Source organism: Artemia sp. Qi Xiang Cuo, chromosome 15, assembly GCF_049724085.1.
Source record: "Artemia sp. Qi Xiang Cuo chromosome 15, ASM4972408v1, whole genome shotgun sequence".
Taxonomy (NCBI): domain Eukaryota; kingdom Metazoa; phylum Arthropoda; class Branchiopoda; order Anostraca; family Artemiidae; genus Artemia; species Artemia sp. Qi Xiang Cuo.
In genome coordinates, this window is record NC_142808.1 from 1,593,152 (window position 1) to 1,611,434 (window position 18,283).

The following is an 18,283-nucleotide window of genomic DNA, read 5'->3' on the forward strand; positions in this document are numbered from 1 at the left end:
AATATGGAACAAATGGCACTCCTGTGGTACAATCTGCTGTTTCAAAGCTAGCGCTCAGAAAACACAGAAAACAAAAAATGGACACAACAGAACACGATTAGGATCAAAATGAATAATTTTGGGAACAAGTGGAGATAAAATTGTTGCTTTGTGGTGCAATATGGAACAAATGACACTTCTGTCGTACAATCTGCTGTTTCGAAGCTAGCGCTCAGAAAACACAGAAAACACAAAATGGACACAACAGAACACGGATAGGAGTACAATGAATAATTTGAGGGGCAAGTAGAGAGCAAAGTGTTGCTTTGTGGTGCAAGATGGAACAAATGACACTTCTGTCGTACAATCTGCTGTTTCGAAGCTAGCGCTCAGAAAACACAGAAAACACAAAATGGACACAACAGAACACGGCTAGGAGCAAAATGAATAATTTTGGGGGCAAGTAGAGACCAAATTGTTGCTTTGTGGTGCAATATGGAACAAATGGCACTTCTGTCGTACAATCTGCTGTTTCAAAGCTAGCGCTCACAAAACACAGAAAACACAAAATGGACACAACAGAACACGGCTAGGAGCAAAATGAATAATTTTGGGGGCAAGTAGAGACAAAATTGTTGCTTTGTGGTGCAATATGGAACAAATGGTACTTCTGTGGTACAATCTGCTGTTTCAAAGCTAGCGCTCAGAAAACACAGAAAAATCAAAATGGACACAACAGAACACGGCTAGGAGCAAAATGAATAATTTTGGGGGCAAGTAAAGACAAAATTGTTGCTTTGTGGTGCAATATGGAACAAATGGCACTTTTGAGGTACAATCTGCTGTTTCGAAGCTAGCGCTCAGAAAACACAAAATGGACACAACAGAACACGATTAGGAGCAAAATGAATTATTGTGGGGGCAAGTAGAGACAAAATTGTTGCTTTGTGGTGCAATATGGAACAAATGGCACTTCTGTGGTACAATCTGCTGGTTCAACGCTAGCACTCAGAAAACACAGAAAACACAAAAAGGACACAACAGAACACGATTAGGGGCAAAATGAATAATTTTCTGTTTCGAAGCTAGCGCTCAGAAAACACAGAAAACACAAAAAGGACACAACAGAACACGATTAGGAGCAAAATGAACAATTTTGGGGGCAACTAGAGATAAAATTGTTGCTTTGTGGTAGGGTGAATCAGGGAAAGTCCGACAGTGGGGTAAGTCCGATACCGACCTTCAATTTGTCTATGGTCCATTGTATCTGTGGGAGGCTTTCATATTTTCTTCCATATTAGTAGCAGTAGGCAACAGTGCCATCAACTTCTGGCAGAGTTAGCACGCCTTCTATTCAGAGGGTTTTGAAGTTTTTTGGACGGCGTTTTTTTAGGAACACAGGTAACTGACTTTACTTTAACTTATGCAGATTATAAAGTAAGAGAGATAGAGAATTTTTTTTTTTCATTTCTTAGAAACTAGAAGACCAGGAGCATCTTCCTGATTTTTTAAAACAAGCTAATGTTATTAGTTGAACAGATAAGAGGGGTGTCGGACTTACCCCCGAAAAAGCCCATCTGGGGAAAGTCCGACATGTCGGTCTTACCCCCTACAGGGGAAGTTTGGCTGGGGTGTCGGACTTACCCCATGTTACCAAAGATGGATATTTTAAATGGTAGAACAGATTCTAAGCTTTAGATAATAAAGGTTGAAGCCAGTAACCATCCTTAAATGGCTTTACTAACTTAGTGGAATGTAGTGTTGTGTTGATCATTCATGTATTGCAGTTCTGTGCCTGCTTTCCTTTATCTTTCTCCCCTGTAATTTTTTTTTCGTCTTAACCTTTACTTGTTACCAGCCGTGCAAAACGTGTAGCAAAGTAGAAATGCTACTTGGCATGTATCAAATTTGTTGGCAGATTTTGTCTGAAAATACGCTTTTTACATATAAAATAATTTTTGCTCAAAGAAAAGGTGTCAAAACACAAGTCGTGCTCCGCCGTGCAAAAAGTGGGATAGCATAGTAGCAATGCTAGTGGACAGTTTTCATGGCCTAGTAAAATTTGTTGGCATTTTTTTTCAAAAATACCAGTGCTTCCACTATCCCCAAATTTTTGGGGATTTCCCCCAAAATCTGTCTTCTCATAAACATTCTCAAAATCGGTTCTCCAAAAATCCCCTTTCTTTCAGGGTTGCCACCCCTAGTGATTCATCACTGAAGACAATCCACCCCTAGTAACTATTACTTTCACTTGACTTGAAATAATTTTTTCACTATTTTCAAAAGTTTATGTCTCAATTATTTACTACACATCAAAACCAGACATAGATTACTGAATTACTGACCTTTCTTCCTATGCTAGTAAAAGTATACTGACCTTTTTATAGTTGTAGTACAGTGATCAATAAATATTAAGAATGCAGTTGGGTGTGTATTATTTTTATAATACCAATATCATTGGAGTGTACAACTCAATCCATAAACTACCAGCAGTAAGCTATATACTGTACACTTGCTACTTTGAATACTATACACCATTAGCAGTATTAGAGTAAATATGAGACAGTACTTTAATATGATTAAATATGATTAAGAAAACTATTGATATTTCTAACCGCAAGCTATACTAAGTTACATTTGTTACTTTTCTGAAAATTTTACCAGCTTTTGGAATTCTGCTACTGGCTGTTTTGGAATTTTTTGCACACCTGCTTGTGACAGGTTTTCAAATACATTCATCAATTCATTCATAATTCCCCTTCGAATAAATTCATCCATTCATTCATATATATATATATACCAAGTTTCAACCAAACCAAGAACCAAACTTGATCAAACCAAGTTTGAACCTACCAAGTTGAGACGCTATGCACAAATGAAAATGGAGCAGGAGAAAAATTCAGGCACATCTAAAGTCACAACCACTGTCAACACTGAACTAGAAAAAAATACCTTTTCTGTTACCTTTAGTCCAAAGAAGTTGCTTGGCAACCAATCAAAAACTTTTGAAAAGATTCTTCTTGACTCAATCAAGCGGCCCGACCTACCATCAGTTTCAGGAATAGAAAAACGGAAGAAAATTGCTAGGGAGGCAGAAGTGATAACATCAAAAGAACATCTAGAGGTGCTTAAGAGGGAAGAAAATCTGAAAGCAAAAGGCAAAGGGAAGAAGAAAAGTTCAGATGGGAAGGGTATAAAATCGAAAAAAAAATTTCTTAAGAGGGAAGCCAATAGAGATACAAGTGATAGCAAATCAGACATCAGCCTTGAACTTGACTCTGATGAGGATGTTCAGAGTATTCAAGATACAACTCAAGAAAGTGACAGTAATGGCATGGAGACACCCAGTAAGCAAAAGATTGTTCCCAAGCTAAATGAGTACAATGCAGTTAGATACGATGCAAGGAATGACGAACAAGGTTACATAGGAAGGGTTCTAGACTTTCCTGACAAGGGAAAAGTTAAGCTCAAGTTTCTTCACTGCTTGAGCCTTGCCACCTACTCTTTCAATTGTCCAAAGAAAGACGATTTCGATACTGTAGATGACAAATACATTAAGCAGGACTAGTAAACTTAGTGGGAAAACCGGACCATTTGAAATAGCCCAAATCCGTCAGGTTATTGTATCGTACAAGGCAGTTACTAGCAAGCGTCAGTAGATCTTTGTTTTATGCCCATATACGTAAGCTACAACATATATGAGTAACTTTTTGTATCTGGAGTCAAACCATATTTTGTGTGATATGTTTTTCTTTTTTAAAATACAAGCACATTTACATTCAGTGATTTGTGCACCTCGGCTATGATACTTGTAACGTTTATCTGTTGGGTAAGTCCGACACTGTCGGAGTTACCCCACAGCAGCAGAAAAAAGTATGGTCTGGCCTTTTGATGCCAGTCAGTTTGACATAAAAATTGTTTGCTTATGGACTTATAGTGATTCCTTGATGCCCTTTAAGATGGTGAAGTGATATTATTTTTGATATATTGTTGAAAAAAGCTAATAGGATATGTTGTACTTCCCCCAAAGCTGGGGTAAGTCCAACATAGCAGACTGCACCAACTTTGAGACCTGGTGATGGGCTACAAGCACAGTATATGGGAAAATCAGAAAGTGAATAATATGGGAAACTGTTGTAAAAAAAAAGGTTGATAGAAGATGATATGAGATACTCATAAAAAAAAATCTTGAGAGTCAATTTAACAAAAAAAAAACATGTTAAGGTGTCGGACTTTCCCCGATTCACCCTACAATATGGAACAAATGGCACTTCTGTGGTACAATCTGCTGTTTCGAAGCTAGCGCTCAGAAAACACAGAAAACACAAAATGGACACAACAGAACACAGCTAGGAGCAAAATGAATAATTTTGGGGGCAAGTAGAGACAAAAGTGTTGCTTTGTGGTGCAATATGGAACAAATCGCACTTCTGTGGTACAATCTGCTGTTTCGAAGCTAGCGCCTAGAAAACACAGAAAACACAAAATGGACACAACAGAACACGGCTAGGAGCAAAATGAATAATTTTAGGGGCAAGTAGAGACAAAATTGTTGCTTTGTGGTGCAATATGGAACAAATGGCACTTCTGTGGTACAATCTGCTGTTTCGAAGCTAGCGCTCAGAAAACACAGAAAACACAAAATGGACACAACAGAACACGGCTAGGAGCAAAATGAATAATTTTGGGGGCAAGTAGAGACCAAATTGTTGCTTTGTGGTGCAATATGGAACAAATGGCACTTTTGAGGTACAATCTGCTGTTTCGAAGCTAGCGCTCAGAAAACACAAAATGGACACAACAGAACACGATTAGGAGCAAAATGAATTATTTTGGGGGCAATTAGAGATAAAATTGTTGCTTTGTTGTGCAATATGGAACAAATGGTACTTCTGTGGTACAATCTGCTGATTCAAACCTAGCTCTCAGAAAACACAGAAAACACAAAATGGACACAACAGAACACGACTACGAGCAAAATGAATAATTTTTGGGGCAAGTAGAGATAAAATTGTTGCTTTGTTGTGCAATATGGAACAAATGGTACTTCTGTGGTACAATCTGCTGTTTCAAACCTAGCGCTCAGAAAACACAGAAAACACAAAATGGACACAAAAGAACACGATTAGGAGCAAAATGAATAATTCTGGGGACAAGTAGAGACAAAATTGTTGCTTTGAGGTGCAATATGGAACAAATTGCACTTCTGTGGTACAATCTGCTGGTTCAACGCTAGCACTCAGAAAACACAGAAAACACAAAAAGGACACAACAGAACACGATTAGGGGCAAAATGAATAATTTTCTGTTTCGAAGCTAGCGCTCAGAAAACACAGAAAACACAAAAAGGACACAACAGAACACGATTAGGAGCAAAATGAACAATTTTGGGGGCAACTAGAGATAAAATTGTTGCTTTGTGGTACAATATGGAACAAATGGCACTTCTGTGGTACAATCTGCTGTTTCGAAGCTAGCGCTCAGAAAACACAGAAAACACAAAATGGACACAACAGAACACAGCTAGGAGCAAAATGAATAATTTTGGGGGCAAGTAGAGACAAAAGTGTTGCTTTGTGGTGCAATATGGAACAAATCGCACTTCTGTGGTACAATCTGCTGTTTCGAAGCTAGCGCCTAGAAAACACAGAAAACACAAAATGGACACAACAGAACACGGCTAGGAGCAAAATGAATAATTTTAGGGGCAAGTAGAGACCAAATTGTTGCTTTGTGGTGCAATATGGAACAAATGGCTCTTATGTGGTACAATCTGTTTTTTCGAAGCTAGCGCTCAGAAAACACAGAAAACACAAAATGGACACAACAGAACACGGCTAGGAGCAAAATGAATAATTTTGGGGGCAAGTAGAGACCAAATTGTTGCTTTGTGGTGCAATATGGAACAAATGGCACTTTTGAGGTACAATCTGCTGTTTCGAAGCTAGCGCTCAGAAAACACAAAATGGACACAACAGAACACGATTAGGAGCAAAATGAATTATTTTGGGGGCAATTAGAGATAAAATTGTTGCTTTGTTGTGCAATATGGAGCAAATGGTACTTCTGTGGTACAATCTGCTGATTCAAACCTAGCGCTCAGGAAACACAGAAAACACAAAATGGACACAACAGAACACGACTAGCAGCAAAATGAATAATTTTGGGGGCAAGTAGAGATAAAATTGTTGCTTTGTTGTGCAATATGGAACAAATGGTACTTCTGTGGTACAATCTGCTGTTTCAAACCTAGCGCTCATAAAACACAGAAAACACAAAATGGACACAAAAGAACACGACTAGCAGCAAAATGAATAATTCTGGGGACAAGTAGAGACAAAATTGTTGCTTTGAGGTGCAATATGGAACAAATGACACTTCTGTGGTGCAATCTGCTGGTTCGCAGCTAGCGCTCAGAAAACACAAAGTGGACACAACAGAACATGACTAGCAGCAAAATGAATAATTTTGGGGGCAAGTAGAGACAAAATTGTTGCTTTGTGGTGCAATATGGAACAAATGGCACTTTTGTGAAACAATCTGCTGGTTTGCAGCTAGCGCTCAGAAAACACAAAGTGGACACAACAGAACATGACTAGCAGCAATATGAATAATTTTAGGGGCAAGTAGAGACAAAATTATTGCTTTGTCGTGCAATATGGAACAAATGGCACTTTTGTGATAGCGCTCATAAAACACAGAAAACACAAAAAGGACACAACAGAACACGATTAGGAGCAAAATAAATAATTTTGGGGGCAAGTAGAGACAAAATTGTTGCTTTGTGGTGCAATATGGAACAAATGGCACTTCTGTGGTACAATTCGAAGCTAGCGCTCAGAAAACATAGAAAACACACAAAGGACACAACAGAACACGACTAGGAGCTAAATGAATAATTTTGGGGGCAAGTAGAGACAAAATTGTTGCTTTGTGGTGCAATATGGAACAAATGGCACTTCTGTGGTACAATCTGCTGTTTCGAAGCTAGCGCTCAGAAAACACAAAATGGACACAACAGAACACGACTAGGAGCAAAATGAATAATTTTGGGGGCAAGTAGAGACAAAATTGTTGCTTTGTGGTGCAATATGGAACAAATGGCACTTCAATGGTACAATCTGCTGTTTCGAAGCTAGCGCTCAGAAAACACAAAATGGACACAACAGAACATGACTAGCAGCAAAATGAATAATTTTGGGGGCAAGTAGAGACAAAATTGTTGCTTTGTGGTGCAATATGGAACAAATGGCACTTCTGTGGTACAATCTGCTGTTTCAAAGCTAGCGCTCAGAAAACACAGAAAACACAAAATGGACACAACAGAACACGACTAGGAGCAAAATGAATAATTTTGGGGGCAAGTAGAGACAAAATTGTTGCTTTGTGGTGCAATATGGAACAAATTACACTTCTTTGGTACAATCTACTGTTTCGAAGCTAGCGCTCAGAAAAGACTATGCGACTATGCTAGGGGGGGGGGTGCACCCCCTCGCCTCCTCTGGATCCGCCACTGCTGTGTATATTGCAATTGCATCTGTCTGGTTTTTATGCAAAGAAGTTTCTTTTATCTCGTGAGTGAATTTGACGTCAATCCCACTCCAGGTTGTCATTCTTTTTGAGGTATTTCCCGTTTTTTTTTTTTTTATCTACTTCTTGTGTTTTCCACTTTCTCTCTTTTTTTCGTTTATTCCTTCATCAGATGAGTTTCTTGTGTGTTGAGTAGCTCGGTATGAATGTTGTTTTAATTAGCTGAGAGTGATAACCTCGCTTGCCCTTTCAAGCTTATTGCCTTTCTTGGCAGGCGAAAGACAAATAGTGTTTGTTTTCTTTTTTAATAAATGTATATCTCATATCTCATATATCTCATGCAAAGTAACACAAGAGACGAAAATTAACAAACAAGAGAGTAGTGAAGAATTGTGGTATGCAAAGTAATATTTGGCAGGGAAAGTCACTGGTGATATATTGCTAGGGGTGGCACTGTGATTGGGTGATTTTCAGGGATTCAGGGAACCAAATTTTTTTTCAGGGTTATGCAAAGATTTTTGGGAAAATACCCAAAAATTTGGGGATAGTGCAAGCCCTGCTTGATTTCTAATCAGGAAAATCGAAATACTAAACCACACAAGAAAGAAAAGCTCCGACTCTGCAGTTGATGCAATAAAAAATTGCCACAAAATTAATTCAAAGTCAGCTGAACGCTATCGCCTCTGCTGGCAGCAGCGCACCTGAGGCGCGCTGGCAGCATAGCAAAACTTTGGCGGCAGTCAATTGGGCCACTTGTTGGTGGCCTTTGGTCAATCCGCCAGCATGGCGCTGGGGTCGAAGCTGTTCCTTAGGTATTGATGATATCTCCTTCTGATAACCGGCATACAGTGTAGGTTTTATTGTGTTTGGCATCCCTCTCTAAAGCTTTGGGGGATTATGTCATCCCTCTAGACTTAGTTATTTGAGCTTTTGACTATTTTGAACTAGTTTTCTATTTCAAAATTTGGATTCAATATTTCTGGAAGGAGGGCAACTAAGAAGGGTATGCAAGGAGGCTGGCAGCCCTCTAACCTTTTTTCAACATCCCCCTCATCATGACCTGAAAGTTTCAACTTAACACCCTCATCTATTCTTAAAATATTACAGATCCTCCTTTTGGGGATAATATTTATATTAACAGACTATTCAGGAAAACTTATCTCTATAGTCAGACTTGCATCCTGAATCCAAATATAACATTCATTTGCCTTGGAAATAAACTTTAACACACCTCTATATACCAATTCAGGGTATATATTTGCACATTAGGGAGGGGGGGTGAAGTTCATTTACAACGCAAATGGATGTTGAATTTGGATTCAGGATACATTCGCGAATAAAGAGGTGAGTTTATTTCTTAACTACCTGAATGGTCTGTTAATATAAACGTTACCCCCTGGGGCAAGGATTGTAACTTATGCAGTATGCCCATGGGCGCCCATAAGAGGGGGGGGGGCAGGGGAGCGGCTGCCCCCCCCCCGACTGAATTACGTTGCCTTACATTGTTTGAGATTTGTTTTGAGATTTCTATTATATAGCATTGGAAGTACCAATTAGACCAGGTAAATTAGACATATGCTTTCCAAAAGATTGTCAAAAGCTGAATAAGTTTAAATACTTTTTGGGGGTCCCAAATAAGAGCCCTGTAAGGCAAATTCTGACTTCTGCTAAAGTTTTGAGGGTCAAAAACGCACGAAATGTTCGTAATTTTTTTAGTTTTAGTTTTTAATCTTCATTTTAGGTATATAGGTCTATATTCCCGTTTAACTTTACAGAAATAAGGTTGCGTGGCGCTAAGGGCTTCTAATATCCGCGGATTTTTGGGGATTAGCCCGAAATCTCCGTGGCTCCCCGAAAAAAAAAAATATTGTTCCCTGAAAATCACCCAATCACGTTACCACCCCCAGTGATCTATCACTAATGACTATCCATCCCTAGCAAATATTACCGTACTTTACTTGTCATACATTTTTTCACTGCCTTACTCTCTTGCTCATTAATTTTTGTCTGTTGTGTTACTATGCATAAAAATGATAGATGGTTCTTCATATGTTGACAGAAGTATTCTCTTTCTGAAATGAGACTAAACCATTTCGATTCGAAAGTAGTATTCCTAATGCTATACGATTCTACATCTTTCGTGGTCGTGGTCAAAACTATTGAAGAATTTTATTTGAAGTTGGATATTTCAGTTGGACATTGGGTTCTGAAATTGAACATCTAGAGGAGAATTCTTTTGAAAGCTGCTACTTTTTCTTGCTACTTTGGTTATGGACATACTGGATACTTTATTAAAATTTAATACCTAATGAGTGAACGCATGATATATTGAAGGAATTGATCTTTTGGTACTTTCCCAATGTGTGGGCCTTTTGGGTTAACTGCTATAGAGTAGGCAATGATAAAACCCGTTTTTGACGTGTTAACTGCTATAGAGTAGGCAATGATAAAACCCGTTTTTGACGTGTTAACTGTTATAGAGTAGGCAATGATAGCATGGTTTTCATTGCATATACGATATTAAACTGTGTTTTTGGGGGGTTTAGGGGGGGGGGAGGTACCTAGGTTAGGTTATGTATTTAATACATTCTATGCTCTACCCCCAGCCCCACCCCTCCTAATGTGCAAAAATATAGCCCAAATTTGTTTCTAAACTATTATATATTCATCTTATTTTATTTTATTTCATTAGCATTAACCAAACTTGACTTTTTAGAAAGGTCGACATAATGGGAAAGTACTGACCTTTTTTCCAAGAATTCTTACCGTTTTAAATTTTGTTCCATTTGGTGAGTAAAAATTAAGTTCTTTATTATCTGAGAGTTGTATTTGTCATGGCACCTTCTGCCCTCAAACATATTCCCCTCCCGTCATAGTTATTATTCTGGTTCTTCACCTGTGTATTATTTTCGTTAGGCTTAATATTTTAAACTGCAGTTTAGGATCTTTTCACAGTCTTGCAAAGCTGTTAGATAGGCAAAGAAAATTTAACAAAAAAGATATTTTGCTCAAATTAGGGATAGCCTAATAAATTTGTTTAAATATACAGGCATATCTTTACAACTTCTAATGCTTAAACAATTAGTAACCCTGTATGAAGGCTCTTGAGATAGAAACAATAGAATTCAAAAAATTCTTTAGAATTGAATTTCTTCTTAAGAACTCTCCCTAAATACAATCATTACTTACATATTAGCCAGAAAACATGCGAGAGGTGAAGTTTGGTTAATGCTAATGAAGTAAATAAAATATGATGAAAATGTATTAGTTTATAAACAAATTTGGGCTATATATTTGCACATTAGGGGGGGGGGGGGGATAAAGCATAGCATATATTAAATACATAACCTAACCTAGGTATCTTTTTTTTGCCCCACAACCCCAACAAACTAAAGTTTAAATATTGTTCACAGAGTGAGAAACCCCTGCCTAGCACACCCAAGGAATCCTCTTGATTAAGAAGCTGCTTAACTAGTTTCTTTTATCATGTTCACTATACAATTTCTCATGTGTTTTTTGGCTAATACATAAGTACTATACAATCTTCTTATGTTAAATATAAAAAAAAAAAATTTTATCCTCTGAAAGTAGGCCTAAGGAGCAACATTAAAACAAACAAGAATTATAACATATATGAGGGGGGTTGTTGTTGTCCCCTCTTTAACACCACGTTATTTACACTAAAGTTTGAATTTGTCCCTATTCTGTAAGAAAAATTCCCAAATCAGAATTGTCATTTAATTAGAACAATAAGAAGCTTTTTTAAAAGTACTAAAAAATCTTAGCGTGAATAGTCATGTGTTTAGAGGTTCATTCCTATTTGTTTTAAGTTTTAATGCTGCTCCTTAATTTCAGGTGAAAAAATTATTTTTTTTATTAATTCCTGGTATGTTAATGTACACTTGCCAAAGAATATTCATTAATTTGCAGAAATCATTGCAGATGTTATTGAAAGCCCTGGTGTTTTTGATTAATGGCACCTACATTACTTATTTGTTAGTTTTCTGTTTTCTATAAAATTCCTTCCATTCCTCAAATTCCTTCCATTCCATTCAATCAAAATCATTCCTTGCTCAAACAAAACCCTAACTCCAAATTACTAATGAGGCAGTTCTAATAGACATATTTTCTTTATTTTCAGAAAAATGGATATTCAGAAGTTTTTGAATCAAAAAATATAAAAAAAGCTAAGTTTGAGGAAACCTTGCCTCCAGAAAATAAAAAAGATCTGCAGTTGTCTGATTTAGATGTCTTTTCATCAACAGCCAAAGAAATTGTAATAGAACAACCTTCAACTTCAAGAAGATTTGTTGAGTTTCAGCAATCCTTACAGTCCAAAAACACAAATGTTAATGGTGTGGTTGAAAGTGTTGATTTAGGGAGCTTTTTGGAAAAGTCAGGTATTTCTGATTGTAAAAAATACACATTGCTGACAAACCCAAGTGTAAACTGTTATTCTGATTATTTCAAGAAAGATGTTTCTATTATTAGTAAAGATACCTGTAAAATTAAGGAAAGCTGGTTGTATGCTTATCCATGGTTAGTGTATTTGACTTCACTAAAAGGCGGGCTTTGTAAATATTGTGTGTTATTTAAGCCAGCCCTGAAGAGAGGCATTTTTGGTTCTTTCATGATAAAAGCTCACAAGGACTCCAAACATTCTCATGAAGACGCATGGGATCATGCCAAATCCCAGTGGCATCACAAAGCTGTAATTGATGCTAATAATATCTGATCTTATACAGATAAACCAAAGCAAACTTATCATAATTTTTAAAAGCAATTATACTTTGTGGTACTCACAACGTTGCTCTTCATAGAAATCATTCAAATGGAGGAAAGTTTGAAGACCTACTTCGTTTTCGTACTGAAGCAGGAGATCAAGTCCTTAAAGACCACATAACAACACATTCAGGAAAACCTAAATATACATCTCATAGAGTCCAAAACAAGCTGATAAATATTTGTGTGACTATACTACAAGATACAATAGTCAAAGAAGTAAATGATTGCCAAGCATTCTCATTGCTAGCATATAAGACTGCTGATATTAGTGGGAAATAGCAGACATCAATAGGGGTATGTTACACAAAAACGGATTCAAACGTTGGATGGGTGATCAAAGAAGAATTCATGGGGTTTGCCAAACATGAAAAATTAGATACAGGAAGTATTGCTGATGCAATTTTGCATTTCACAGACAAGATAGGACTAGACATGACAAAGCTAATTGGTTTAGGATTTGATGGATGTTCAACTATGGCTGGAAAAGATACTGGAGTTCAACAAAGAATCTGGGAAAAATATCCAAAAGCTGTGTATTTTCACTGTGCCTCTCATAGATTAAGTTTAGTTGTCAATGACCTCAGTATTGTATAGAAATTAGGTATGACCAATATTGTATTAGGTATAATTGGTATAATCAATATTGTATGACCTCAATATATCTGGTACAATATTATACCAGAAATTAGAAACACAATAGGCACAATAAAAAAAGTGATCCAATTCTTCAGGGAGAGCACTCTTAGAAGGAAAAAGATCCCAAAAATTCCTATTCTGTGTGAAACAAGGTGGTCTGAGAAGTACAGAGGCATATGCAACTTTTCAAACAATTTTATAGCCATCAAGGAAGCTTTGAGTCATCTTTCCACTGACAATGAGGTAAACCAAGAAATGCATTCACAAGCTTTTCAGTTGGATGTTGCAACATCATCAGTAGTTTTTATTGTATGTCTAAAAATCATTTCCAGATACTCTTTGTACCTTGAGCCAGTTGTAAACAAACTGCAGTCAGTAGATTTTGACCTACATGCTGTATATATTCACAAAAAAGAGAAATTGTCATGGGTTTTTCCAAAGCACAGAGTAGAAGCAGTCACAGAATTTGAAGGAATTGTCACAGAATTACAAGAAACCTGTGATTTATTAGAAATTGAAATCAAAACACCTAGGACAATCACAAGACAAACTCATTGCTCAAACATTTCCATGACAGATCTAATAGATTACTATAGGTTAGCTGTTTTTGTTCCTTATTTGGACTTGTTAATTGTGTCACTTGAATTGAGATTCAATAACCACAACAAAAACCTGTTCAATGGAATTCTTATTCATCCCAACATTTCAAAAAAACCACAGAGAAGGATACAATGGTAATGCTATGAAAGATCTATCTAAGTTCTATGACAATGAAAATTTAGAAGTGGAAGCAAGAACCTGGTACAATGTGTGGAAAAACAAAGAATGTGGTGAGCAAGTGAAGCTCATAGATCTCTTCTCTGAAACTATATTTTTCCCTTCAATTATGAGAGCCCTTGTTAAATATCTAACCATCCCACCAACAACATGTACTGTGGAGAGATCCTTTAGCACCCTGAGGTGAATTAAAACATGGCTGAGGAGCACTACAAATGAAGAATGCCTATCAAGTTTGAGCTTATTAAGCATTCACAGGTGTAGAGTACAAGAGCTCAATTTGAAAGTTGGCTATAGACAAATTTTCCAAACAGAAATGAAATCTACAATTTGCTTTTTCTGAAAAGTTATAATTTTGTGATTTAAAAATTATATGTAAGTTTCTTTTCATGAGTTAATTCAATTTTTGTAAGATTTGGATAAATCCAAGTCTTAAATCCATTTTTTAATTTTTTGCATTTTTAATGATTAAAAATTTGAGATTATGCTGCGAACTCCAATTTCACTCATTTCACTCATGTGGTTCACAACAGAGAATTTCGCTAAGCGGGCAAATGTGATTTTTAGCAGAACCCACCAATGTTGGCAAAATTTTCTGCCACCAGTGTATTTTTTGTTTCTGTTTTTGTAGGTTTTGAAAGCAAGGCCAATATCAAAATTACATTTTACATTTTAAAAGGGAAAATTGTGTGTTTGTACAATAAGGTGCTCTCTAATGAAATTGGAAGAATATACGGATATAAAGTATTTTTCAGTATTTTGCCCCCCCTAAAATTCAGCCTATGGGCATCCATGAGTATGCCCATTGTTTACATGCATGATTATCATATTTGGAAATATTTGATTCTAGGTGTATCCAAAAAGGCTGTGTACATTAAGGTGAAACTTTGGAGAATATTATAAAAAATGTGACAAGTCTAGGCCTATGGCTTATCCTGTTTTTGTTTAAAATAAAATTATCAAGGGATAGGCTATTTTATGCCAAACCAAAGGGCACTATGTGAGGTAAAATTATACTTTAGCTACTTTTAGTTATCTTGGAAAATGAAACTTTCAGGGATGGGTCTATAGGCTAAGGCATGTCCCAGGAAGGTATTTTGAAGTACCTACCTCCACTCTGTCTCCCTTTAGAGTGTCCTAAAATTTGTCTACATGACAAGTCTATACCTATTGAAATTTTGATAAAACAACATTTTACCTTAATTTTCAGTTATCTGTTTCTTTTTCTCTGGCCTTAGTGCTGAAAATGGAATTCCTGTTATTTGAGTAGAATTTTAAGCCCTAGCCTATCCATAGTTTTTTTTTCAAAATTTAGGAAATGTATTTGTATATCTTTTAAACCTTGTAAATTGAGATTGGGCAAAGTTTTTAAGCTGAAAACAATTTTGTTGTACTTTATTTAAGGAGAAGAGGTCTTCTTCTCCTTAAATAAAGTATGTGCTTCCCAGGACATACTTTAGCCTGTAGACCCATCCCTGAAAGTTGCATTTTACTAACCTAACTTTTTTCCAAGATAGCCAAAAGTAGAATTTACCCTTTGTGCATCCAGTTTGACTGCCCAAGAGCTATTGGGGTGTTGCATTCATGGAAATAGCCTAAGCCTACAGCTATTAGACCTTTTGACTAGTTTAGAATTTGACTAAAATTCTGAAATTTTGATCAAAGAGGGCACCTAAAAGCACCCATCTTAACCTCTTACATGCCTTAGCCCAATGATATGATTTATGCAGACCAAGGTTATTTCAGTCCAGTTTTAAGGTTTTTTTGTCTGCTTACCTTTAGATAAGCCTATTCTGTCAGTGCTTATAGTCACAGAAATTCCACCTTTTTACCTTTAAGTAAGGAGGTCTTATGTTTAACTGATGTTTTCTTTTATGGAATGTTTAGATTTATACCTTCTACACGGAAACGCCTGATGTTTAATCTTTGAATTGAAGTATAATTGCCAAATCGAAAGAAAATTAAATGAACAATCAATCGGAATGCTTTAATGCCAGGATGTTGACCTAAAACTTAGTATTGAAGAAGATGAAATCTTATTTAGATTGCTGAATTTAGATTATATCGTTCTGAAAAGAACTTTAGAAAATCCTATACTACTTCATTATATCATTCTTAAAAGTGTTTCATTTTATTTCACTCTCGCAATCCTTAAGGTGCAATTATGTAGACCAAATTGTAGCCTATATTCTTTTTCTAACTTTTTATTTTATGATTTTATTTACGTTACTTCTAAGACGCGTTCTGCAGATGAGGATAACAGATTGTCCTTGTAGGCCAACCGTCTATGAGCAAACGAAAAGAAGGTCAACCCTAAATGGGGTCGTAGGATATCTCAAGGAATGATTTAAGGGAAATTAGAACTTCCTGAGAGGATGTAAAGAGGGAGGCTTTGAATAAAATGGGATGAAGGAGGAACATACGTAGCTGTGTTGGCCTCAAGCGGTTTGGTACTGTAGTTATTTAGTAGTAGTAGCAACAGCTTCTTTGGCATGAAATCTATTTTAAGAGATGAGTGACATGTGGAAAAACGTGTCTCTCGGGATTTTGGAAAAGAGAAATGGAAGCAATGAACGCAGTCAACAATCATAATTGCAATTACGCATTCATAATCTTTCTTCTGGAAAAAGAAAAAAATACAAGATTCAACGTTTTTGTAGATAGGCGATTGTAACCTCTACTGTAAAGTTCTGTGATATGCTGGATCTGATAGTTTAATTTTCATTAAGATCGTTTGACTTTTTTGGTGTTTTCACTTTTTATCAAACATCAGGAAATTTTCTATGATACCGCTGCACATGATATTGCTTATATGCTCTTCTTGAAAACCTATATGTATATAATTTTTTTTGTTTAATTGAAATTCCTTCCAAGAGTTCCTTAGAGTTTCACCTTAATACCCTTAGCTCCATCAATTTGAAAATCGTGGTAGTTGTATTAAAAGTATATACATAACGCCTTCTGGTTAGCAAACAATCCACCATAACATACCCTGAAAGGTCCAACTTAATAATGCCAGCCATTTCTGAAATGCTGTTGTTGTTACCCTTTTGACAATTTACATGCTCACATTTCGTTTCGATTTAGTTCAACATCCATCAAAACATTCCTTATAAGCTTCACCTTACTACCCTTAGCTTGCGTAGTAGCAGTAGCAGCATCAGTAACAGTATGCATATTATACCTTTGGTTTTCTTCAACATCCCTCTCAACACACGCTGAAAGTTTCAAATGAATACTATAAATCGTTCCTGAAGCATTGCTGATATGTCCTCTTGACAATCTATATGCATATAGTGTAACTTGATTAAGTTCAGCACTGTTTCAATAGTCCCCAAAATGTTCGCCCTAATACCACAAGCTTTAGTGGCTCCAGTACTAACAGTAGTAGTATTGTACCAGTAGTTGCAGTAGTAAAATTAATAGTAGTAGCCTTTGCTTTAGTAGCAGTATTAGTAGTGGTAGTAGAAGTAATAACAGTGGAAGCCGTAATATTAGGATACAAATATTGTCTTTTGGTTAGTTCAACATCCCCTACAACAAGCCCTGTAAGTTTCAGCTTCACACACTAAACTGCTCCTAAGATATTGCTGATACGTCCTTTACATAACCTGCATACAGACAGCGTGTTGAGATTCAGTTCAACCCCCCTCCCTCGATATTCTCTGAAAATTTCACCTTCATACCATTAGGCACAGTTACAATAGTAGTCACAGTAGTAGTTGCACCGGTTGTAGCACTAGCAGTAGTATTAATAGTCATAGCGCTAGTGGCAGCACTAGTATTGACGTATTGCCTTTTGATCGGTTTAACATTCTCCTCATCAAACCCTGGAAGTTTCAATTTAGTACAATTAGCCGTTGCTATGACATTGCCAATATATCCTTTTAATAACAAGTATATTCATAGTGTTTAATTTAGTTTAACTTCCTCATCAACACTTCCTGAAATTTTCATCTTAATACTATAAGCCTTAAAGTAGTTGCAGAAGAAGCAATGGCATTCTTTGAAAGTGCCAGCTTAATGTCCTAATCCATTCTTAAGATACAACTTTTTGACAATCTGCATGCATATAATGTGCTTTGGTTTAGTTTAGATTTCCCCCAATATTCTCTAAGATCTCCACCTTCGTACTTTTAGCCTTGAAAGTACTAGTATCATAGTAGTAGTGGTAGTAGTAGGAGCACTAGTAGTTTTGTATTAGTAGTAGTAGTACCAGTAACAGTATTAATAGCAGTAGTAACATGTGCATTTTGCCTTTTGGTCGGTTGACCATCCAGCTCATGATGCCCCGGAAGTTTCACCGTGATACAGTAAACCGTTCCAAAAATATTGCTGATACAACCTTGTGACAATCTGTATCCCCTCAACGTTTTCTAAGATGTCTATTTCAATATCTTTAGCCTTCGTAGTAGTCACTATAGAACGAGTAGTTTTAGTGATAGTAGTAATCGTAATAGTAGTTGTAGTAGCGTGCAAATATTGCATTTTTGGTCAATTGATCATCTCTCTCATCCTTTCCCGGAAGTTCCAAATTAATATACTCAGTCATTCCCGAGTTACCTTTTTTTTTTAC

The 18,283-nt window shown here is 36.5% G+C and overlaps 1 protein-coding gene across 2 annotated transcripts in view; it reads right to left on the reverse strand.

The window, feature by feature from the left end:
• The window catches only part of Dcr-2 (Endoribonuclease Dcr-2), a 247,146-nt gene extending 231,570 nt beyond the window's left edge, over positions 1 to 15,576 (reverse strand). Inside the window, exon 1 of one of the 2 annotated variants that reach the window (XM_089101646.1) lies at positions 15,484 to 15,576. The gene's annotated coding sequence lies outside the window, so the exon portion shown is untranslated. The remainder of the gene's footprint in view (positions 1 to 15,483) is intronic. The other variant, XM_089101647.1, reaches the window with a different exon arrangement.
• Between the last annotated feature and the right edge of the window lie 2,707 nt (positions 15,577 to 18,283).